The sequence below is a fragment of the Lepisma saccharinum genome, chromosome 22 (genome assembly GCF_977018435.1).
Source record: "Lepisma saccharinum chromosome 22, izLepSacc3.1, whole genome shotgun sequence".
Lineage (NCBI taxonomy): Eukaryota > Metazoa > Arthropoda > Insecta > Zygentoma > Lepismatidae > Lepisma > Lepisma saccharinum.
In genome coordinates this window covers 29,849,626-29,860,106 of record NC_139250.1, presented here as the reverse complement: position 1 = coordinate 29,860,106, position 10,481 = coordinate 29,849,626, and positions in this window count along the sequence as shown.

Here is a 10,481-nt window from a genome sequence, read left to right as displayed (position 1 = left end):
CTCGGCTATTTTCGGGAATCACGCAAGCTCGGAAAGCACAGCTTTTTGTAGAAGCTTTGTGGACGGGTTCCACCAAAATTTCACGCTTCGCCATGTGACTCCTTCGGAGGCCTTATTTTCCCGCAGAACGGCCGCAAGCATTGAGGCTGGTGCTTGCTACAGAGCTGCTGGGGGAGTTTGCGGCCGCATTTTTTCGCGAAATCGAGTGCGATGGAAACTAAATACGGTTAGAACATTAAGTTCATTAAATGATATTCGAATTATGCAAGCAGTGCATAATAGTCCCCTCCCCTTGCAATTTGAGTGTAGACGTAGCTCTTAAGAGCTACCCCCTTTTTCTTACAACGTTCCTCTCGCATTACGGCCGCCGTTGCTGAGATTTCTCCAGCTATATTGGAGGAGGTGTTCCAGGCTGTGGTGGATCACTGGCATCTGTGCTTAGACTTGAGGGCTGTTCACATTGAGTTACAATGATTTTGTGTAATTCTGTGATATGTTTCAGTACATCTGACATCTTGTGATAATGCGCTATGGGGACACATCAAACAGAAAGTCGCCCATAATCGTTATCAGACAACTGGGGAACAGGGGTTTATCCAGGATTTTTCCCTTGGGGGGGTGTTGGAAAATTTTGGGGGGTGTAAGTTTGGGGAAGTTAAGTGCATATTTTGGACAGTTTTAAAAATGTTCGCCCTAATTCAGTTTGTTCATGGATGTTTCTAGAGATTAAACCCCCCTCCCTTCTCTTCACGTAACATTTCAGAAGAAAAAACATGGAAAATAGATTAATGTTAACATTTCAGTTTAACGTTTCGAGTATTGCTTTTCTTCCGATAATGTTCAGTACTTGATTTAATCAATCGTTAGACAAAACACAAGGAATGACATTAAAAACACAACATTTTAACATGTTATTACAAGGAATCATTTCATGCAATTCTGAAGCTAGTTATAAAGAAATTAGGAACACTTGCGCAATATTTTATCTGTATTTGTATCGTTCTTGCCGTAGGTGTAACTCGGAGTTCAATTTGGGGCTGCCCAATTGAAATATCAGTGAGAATGCATTGCATGGGTGTGAGTTGACTTGCCTGTCTGAAGTAGTAGTAATAAATTCAGATATAATATGACTTAAATAAATTATGACACTGCCAGCGAAGCGAGCAAGGAAATTTTTAGAACTATTTCTTTGCAAACTGATTGTGCATATTATTATTTAAACATAGCGACAGTATCCCATGATGTTTACTCTTTACAATCTTGCTTTGCTCGTTCGTTGAAGACTTCAATATGAAATTCCTTGACAGATTCCATTCAAAAGCAATATCAAGTATCTATCAAACGTGCATCCCAACTTCCCACTATATTCTAACGTCTTCATGTACATGCTCTAAATACGTATATCGAGTTTCATTACTTTATTTCAGTTTTTGAATCATCGTTTAAACAGAGATTTGAAAACACCAGCAGAATTTGGAACTCACTCGCTACATAGAACTACTCGTATTAAAAATTATACATGCATATTTTTTAACTGTTAGGACAGGAGGGAGCAGGGGGCATGTTGAGAGGTAAAGAGGATGCCGAACGAGCAAAGCAAGATTGTAAAGAGTAAACATCATGGGATACTGTCGGTATGTTTAATTAATAATATGCATATGCATTATACCCTTACAAAACTTTGGAAAATATGCTTGGCGCTTTTGAGAGTTTATCTTTCAAATACTAAATGAGAGACTCTAGGGAATTAGGAGTCACGTGCCTCTTTGCCTTAAAGAAAATGAAATAACATGTGCAAATGAACGCATGGCATGTTAACTGCAAAAGGAAGGCAAGGAATTTTTCACTTCTAAATTGAGGCAATGCTTTATTTTCAATTATTTAAAAATTGAATAGCATTTATTTCACTATCCAACACAAAGAGCACAAATTTTCTCTCTCCACGTTTTCCAGCAGGCAGTGGCAAGCGCCGTTGTGCCTTCACTGGTGCGCCTATGGTCAGATATAAATTTCGGACTTTATGTAAATTAAATTTATTTTATGTATAAGGCCCGTAGCCAGGAATTCTTTGTAGGGGGGCGAAGTCACTCCTAGAGGGGGCAATTTTTAAATATATTGTGTCGCATTGGCAGTTATAGCAGGGTACATAGAGGTACTTGACCCCTCCCCCAAAAGAGATAAGTAACAGAAATGGGATGATATCTTGAAACAGTAACGGACAAAAAAACAACTTCGAGCAACATCAAATGGCATTTTTTCGATAATGACCTTTCCAGATTGCCAAAGAATATAAAGTTTAACATAAATAGGCTAATAGGGACTGTATCTACTTGATATTTACAGGTTGATAATGTTAATAGACGATTAATGGGCCTCTCTACAGAACTGATTAAGGGAGCCCTTTATAAATCATGCTTCATAATGATTTCCTCTAGTTTCCAGTATGCAAGATTTTTCCGCACAAAGGAATCTAACGAGAATCCAACAACACCATTGTGTTGTGTTATGCAAGAAAAATGGAATTAATTAAATAATAATGGTTACATATTATCTACACTTTGATGAATTGTGTAAAAAATTGTAATAATTTTTTTTTGTAGTGGCTAAAACATTGGTCCCTTAGTCCACCATGGACTCTATTTCCTTCAAAGGGGAAACTCTTGCATCACTACATACAATGTTTGCCTACTGGTTACGTTAACCATTTTGCAAAATATTGTGTGAATTGTATTATATTATAGTTGAATACATGTTTTGACACCTGCCAAACAATAGGGCCTCCTCGATGGCGCAGTGGTAGCATCGTCACCTTGTAATCAAGGGCTCCAGGGTTCGATACCCGGTGGAGGCACATAGTGGTTCGGATGTAACTTTAAACTGTAGGTCCAGTCCCAATTAGCCTTACTGTGCATAAAGTGGACTTAAAACACCAAGTCACCAATCAAACCTGATAAACAAATAGGAATACCTTGATTGTTCAATGACTTCTTGGATTACAGTGTCATCATTAATATTTCATATTAAGTTTCATAGAAAGAAATTGTTTTAATAGGGAGCAAATAATTGTACAGGATGCCATGGCATTCTCTTTAACATTTTTTTTTTTCATATAGATCGTTTGGCTCCCAGGGCTGACTCTCACCGCCCCATAGCTATGGCTCTGAACTTGGACTATAAGAACACAAGAGATTTCGAGCGAAGCGAGCAATAAAATTTTACGAAATGTATTTTTATTTGTAGAAAATTTGAAATCGAGAGGGGGCAATTGCCCCTTGCAAGTGCCCTTGGCCGTCTCGAAGAAAAATGCAAGGAACTCGTAAAAACTAATTCCATCATGAGTATCCCATTGTCCTACTATTCTTAGATTCTGCTAGTCTTATTTTTTTTTTACTTCAATGTTTGCTTCCCCTAGAATGGATGGTGGGGGGGGGGACAATGCCCCCTGCCGCCCTGTGGTTGCGGCACTGATTATGAGTGTCTCTTCATCAATTTCACATCATCATTCAGTGTTGCGATTAGCTATAAGTGGCAGAAAAGCAACGCCAAGTAATAAAAATCAAATATCCACTCCCTCTCTTTAAACACATGAATCACTATTACTAAAAAGGAAATTTTTGCCCCCCCCCCCCAATCCTGATACGACATTATACTGAATCCCCCACACCTTCATAAATCACAAAATAAATGTCTTTGTGATGTTGCTAGAAAAAGTTAAAAAGAAAAGTGCTCCCCTGTGCATAGCACCACGCCATGAAGGCGTATAAGGGGTGTGGGGGTAACGCCCCACACTTTCTTGATCCCGGTCGTGAGTGGGGGTGATGTGATCAGCATCACGCCCCTGACTGCCTTTACCCCCCAGGTACCCATGTTATTCGACGCTGGGTGGGCGCCGGGGCCGCTTCCATCGTTAGAAAAGTTCCCGGATTTGAACCGGCCGGGGATCGAACCCGGGACCTTGAGCATGGTAGTCAGACGCGTTACCGACTGAGCCACCGCGGCCACACGATGTTGCTAGAGTAATTGTAAAGATTAGTGAGAATTCCAGGTGTTCTGTATTTTTCACAGGGGGGCAAAGCAGACTCTCAGGGGGGCAGTTGCCCCCTGCCCCCCTCTAGCTACGGGCCTGCTTACACTTCCTTTGTTTCCTCTGAAAAGTTGAATAAAATTAAACATGTCATTATGTCAGGGAACCGACTAGATACAAAGAGAAAGACATTTTTTACTAAAGCTATATCTTTGCAAACTGACAATAACTTTAATTTAATAGGTTGCCAGTAATTTCACAGGGCACCACGACGTTAACGCTTTTCTATTTTTATCTGTTTTGCTTGTTCGGTACCCCATTTGTACTTAGCGCCCAGGCAAGCACCACACGTAGACCCTCCCCCTTTTACAACTCTCTTTCTAATAGTATATAATTTCTTTTACAAAGGTAAGAACTCTTGGAGCCACAAAAATGGTCATCAACTATAGACGTGAATGAATCACTTAGGTTCTTCATGAAATACTTGCCATTTTATATCGAATACTCTGTCAGTAAATTTTATATTGGTACTTTATGAATAACGGTTGGAAGAAATTATACCTACATATAGTGTCACTAATTTTCTACTCACCACTTTTGGTTTCTTTCTATCTGGTTTTCCATTTTCTCTATCTTCTTCAGACAGTTTTGCAGTAAAGTTTCAGACATTGTTATACACTAAACAGAACGACAACACACAAACTGAGATGCTACACTGAGACTGAGCTAAGGCCAAAGGCATTTGACTGTTCTTTTCTCTACCACTCCAAAATCATTCATCTCGCCAAGTTACAGAAAAATAGTGTTGCTAACCATAGTAACAGAATTCACTACAAGGAGTCGAACCTGTATCTCTGAATTTCTTCCCTTACTTTTATCGTACATTTTTCACATGAAAGAATCGAAAGGAAAATGCAACAAAATGTCAATTTCATTGACTCAGGTCTTGAATAATTGAATTTACGAATCTGTAACGTATTTAAGAAATATATAAGGTATTCAAACGCTCAACTGTCAACACTGTGCACGTAATGTGCTCCCTGGAAGGAGGGCGAGAGGTCAGTTTGACATTTTCCAGATGGCAGTGTTCCTTCCCTAGAGCTGACCAAAGCCTTGTCAAGGGAAGTTAGTGTTTACAGGAAATCGCCATGCTGCACATTCCACCCTCCTTCCTTGACACTTTGGTTTTAGTTGATCGAAAGGTCCATTGGACTACGCTTCTTCAGCTACAAATGATTTAATTCTGTTAATGTTGAAGTATTGTTATTCTATTGTTGATATAAACATCCATATTTACACCCCCCCTACATGGGGGTGTTCCACTTTTCTGCTTGGGGGGGGTGTTCACCAAAATTTGGGAGGGTGTTGGGGGGGGTGTTAGGGGTGTGTGGATAAATCACTGCTGGGGAACTTCAAGAAGCTGTTCGCAGTGCATTTGCTTCCCTCACGCCAGCCATGTTACGGTGGATTTCACATTGCACCGGAGGCGAATAACACTGTGCCATGAAAATGGCAGTGTGCACACAGATCCTCTGGAGTAAATAGTGGTCATTGGTCTGATTTAATGGTATACCATCCTCTCATCATACGCATGCTGTTAAAATAACATTTTGCAGGTTTGTCTACAATTCAGAAGGGGGGGGGGGGGTAATGGGACTTTTGGTACACCCTGTGTGTGTGTGTGTGTGTATATATATATAGCTACACACACATACACCTGGAGGCATAAGTGGTTCGGATCCCACTTTTAACTGTAGGTCCAGTCCCGATTAGCCTTACTGTGCATAAAGTGGACTTAAAACAACAACTCACACATACATACACACTACTTTGTGTGTGTGAGAGAGAGTGAGTGAGTGAGTGAGTGAGTGTGTGTGTGTGTGTGTGTGTGTGTGTGTGTGTGTCTGTCTGTCTGTCTGTCTGTCTGGTCCTTCCCCGCACCCAATCTCCAGTTATTTTGCACCCTGGCTTAGTAAACCTATCTTTGTCCATCCAGAAATAAAATGTGCACACTGGTATGCGTTTAGATGTTCGCCTGTTAGCATGGACGTCCGCAGGATTTTTTCCAGGGAGGGGGCAAGGAAGGTATTTTTTTTCAGCGGGGCAAACAAGACACATTTTCCCCCAAAATAGTGTTGTTCCCTAAGAAAAACATTGCTTAAATTTGAATTTATGGTGTTCATGCAATAATTAACACATATTATTGTGGCAGAAATGAAATTATATGTGTGAAATACATAATTTTTGGTTGACTTTCATTTTCCAGGGGATACAAATGCTGCATGTGCTAATAAGAGCATGAATTAATTATCTCGTTATCAAGCGAAGGAAGGAAGATGAACGTCATAGTACACCCAAAGGCAAAAGTAATAGTAGGCGAATTGTCCATCGTCATTGTGATAATCATAAATTGTAATTAAAGCGACAAAACGTAGAGAACAATATCTGCTTCGCATCAACAGAATTCCATTCCTTTCACCAACACAGGATGCAGACTAATAAAGAATGAAAATAGCAATGGACAATTTAATTTGCCGACCATTTTGCCGCTGGCTGTGCATTGAGGTTCTTGAAAGTACACAAGGGATTTGATGACGTGGGTATAATAGGCCCCTGAACCAGGCCCATAGCCAGGCAGGGCTGAGCCGCCCCTGGAACTGCCATCAGCCCCCATTGACATTAGGTAAAACTATTTTGTGTAACTTGTTTGTAGTGTAGAGTGAAAATGTAGAGTGCTCACAACTTTAAGGATAAATGCACAGAACAAGAACAGCAGCTATCACATTCGCTCATCTTGTTTATGAGTTGAAGAACAAGTAGATGCAAGTATTTAGAAGATTCTCTATACTTTAGAAAGTTCTTTCATAGGGGAGCTTCTTTATCTGTACCTTCGCTGCGCCTGTTGCGAAATCTGTGACTTTCATGTCATCATCCAAATTCCTTCCACATCTGCATCAAAGGCCAACAGCTCCCAAGTTTTGGGAACGAAGGAGAGTTTCATTGCTACGGCCAGGGTGGAATGTATGGTAGGCATTTTTCTTGTATGATATAAATATCTGTATCATCAAAAGTAGTATGGAAGATAAGAGCAGTAGTCCACTTCAAGAGATGTCTTAGAAGATATAGATATTTATATAATTTTATATAACTTAATGATCCCCCGACACACACACACACATAATTTACCTTCATTTAATACTGATAAATTATTCAAAAATGGATTTGATTTACAAAGCCCCCCTGATAACCCGTGAGCCCCCCCTAGAGATCAATTCTAGCTACGGGCCTGCCCTGAAACATTTTCCCGCTACCTGTTTGGATCCGAAATGGAGTAGCTGGTCGTGTTTGACGCTGCGACTTGCTTATTTGCGAACTTCCAAAATTCTGTGGGCCACGCCTTTGAGAAACATGTCCTCGACAAATTTCCCCTACCTCTTTCATATACTATATTATAGTCCAGTCAATAAAAGAAGCTGCGGTGGTCTAGTCGGTATGACGTTTGACTGCCACTCGGGAGAACCGGGTTTGACTACAGGGGTGGATGATTTATGGTAGTAATTTTTCCGGCTTTGTCCCCGCAGCTCACCCAGCCTCAAATCAATGGGTGCCTGGGGCAACCTTGGGGGGTAAATGCGGCCGGAGCGTGGTGTTCATCACATCACCTAAAAATAACTGAGATTGAGAATGCGTGGGGCCCTACCTCCACATCTCGTAAATGTGCCTTCTTAGCACGGTGCTATATGCACGGGGAACTTTACCTTACCTTTTACCCCTTCCATAAGAGCACAAGTCAAGCCTCCATTTCCTCATCCATTAGTAAAAAGAGTTCAGATGGTCCTGAAATGATGTTGGCCTCTCATATTGGCTGATTGAATATGAAATTTTGGGTGCATCATCACTTAAAGGCTATTTTGCACCCGTCATGTTATACGGGGTCCAGCCCCTTACCTTACCTAAATTAACTGTAATGTCGTTTAAGAAAATATTAAAACATTCCGACTTCTGTTAATAGCCGAGGCTGCAAAGGAGAGGAGCACACATATGAACAAAACATAAACGCCAGAGCCTCGTTAGTCTGCAAAATGCAGTTCAGTGTGTACTTCGGGGAAGTAAGGTTGACAATTGGAAGTCTTACGTGGAAGAATCACCCCTTACACCCCTCTCATATTGGTATTTTCACTTCTCCTCTGCTGTGGTTGGTGCCTTCGAGCCATTTTGATCCAAGGTAGTGTTTGGAAGTAACTGGCTACTGAATCCCTACCTGGGCATGAATGTTCTTGGCGAGTGTCCCTTCATCAATGTCATCATCACCATTGTTGCGATTAGTCAAAAGTTGCAGAAAATCGACGCTAAATAACAAATATCAATCAATCAATAAGTAAGTAACAGTTACTTTCTTTTAGGAATTATAATTGCAACTAGATGAAAGTAAATAGCTGTAGCTGTAACAGTTACTTTTTTTTGCAATAGAAGTAGTATTATCAACAGTTACTTTGAGTCTTTGTGGCACTAAATTGTTAACTTAGAAGGCTGTAATGTGGGGAAGAGCTAAATTTTTGCAACCCCGTGTCTTCTCGCCTAAGGCAAAGAAGTTAGGTTTCGTTGCATGCTAAATGTATAATTTTATGTACAATTTTATGTATAATTTTATATAATTTATAAATGCACGCTTTATCGCAATTCATTTCTAATTTCCCTTGAAGACTTCAGCATTTGGTTCCATCTTTTTTTGTTATAAAATTAATATATGAAGACATACTATTATGTGAAAGAGACATAAATAAGTCTTCATGTATTTATTTTATTTCAATTAATGATAATTGATTGTTCACTATTGGCTGATATTGGCCTTCTAATTTCAGAACTGTTAATTAGATCACAAATGTAATTTCAAAAGCTATGACATTCTCTCTGCATTTTAAGAGAGAAAGTTAAGGAAGTTGTAAATAAGTTTAAAATATTGGTCAAAGGACAGTGAAGCCTGTTATGGAAGAATACTAGGGATGGTACTGAGTGAGATGAAAGGTTTCGTCCTCTTGAATTTCAGATACGAGTAAGATTAAAGATTTCGTCTTCTCAAATTTCAGATAGTTTTTTTAAAGGGAGAGAATGACAAGACCGAATCCTTCGAAAGGACTGAGACAGAATTCTAAAAAATTGAGACGAGACCAAGACTTTGTGTCCAAGACTCTCGGTTTCATTCGAGACTCTGATATGATATTTGAAAAATGTACCTAAAATTTACTTTACTTTGGGACTTCAGATACACCAATTGGATATATACGGTGAGTCATATAATTATTCAGACAGATAAGATTTCTGAATATTTACTGAGTAGTCGTGATATAATACGATGATAAATGTTTAATATTTATTTAACAAACAAAACACAATATGAGCACACTGTTAATTATCTTCAATTATGTTTAATATAATATATTAGTAAAATATTTTCATTAAACAAAACAAACATTTTTTGTGGGTTAAACAAAATTATTCGGACACATGGAAGGAGAAACAGGAAAACACGCTTGAAAAGCAACGAACAGAAATGTCAGTATCTGGTAGGCATCCCTTTCATTTTTAACACCTCGGATAAACGATTTTACTTTCTACCAATTTTCTGGTGTACACTGGCGATATGTTGGCCCATTCATGTTGAAGTCTCTCCTTGAGGTCTGCCTTCGAGGTTATAGGTGTTTTCCTCACTTCTTTTTCCAACTTACACCAGAGGTGCTCAATGACGTTCAAGTCTGGAGACTGCGGTGGAGGATGGAGCACTTTTGGGCAGTTGTACAATAACCATTCTTGTACTACGCGGGAAGTGTGCTTCGGGTCATTATCTTGATAAAACATAAAGTTACATAGAATGCCCATCATTTCAGCACTAGTCTTTAGATTTGACTTCAGAATGTCAAGGTAACGGTACCTGTCCATTGTCTGTTCGATGAAAGCCAATTTACCAACGCCTTGGGCCGACATGCAGCCCCAAACCATTACGTGACCACCCCCGTGCTTCACTGTTGCTTGCAAATTTTTCCCTCGGAGCTCCTCATTTGGTTTACGCCACACTGTTACCCTCCCATCTGACTCACAAATATTGAATTTACTCTCGTCAGTGAAAATTACCCGATTCCACCATGTCTGATCCTTTCCTAAGTGTTCCTTTGCGAACACCAGTCTTCTTGTCTTGTTTGGCTTACTTACAAATGGCTTTCTCCTGGCTACATGGCCATGATAGTTTGCCCTTCTGAGCACTCTTCGTATAGTTTCAGGATGACTATGCTTTCCACACTCCTCAGCTACCTCAGCACACACCATTGGAGCACTCATCTTTGTTTTTTTTTTTAATTTTCCTCACGATTACTGTCTCTTCTCTGGGGGAAAAAATTCTTGGTCTCCCTGTATGACCGTGGGACTCGATCCTGTCTTCATCTTTAAATCGCTTAATAATATT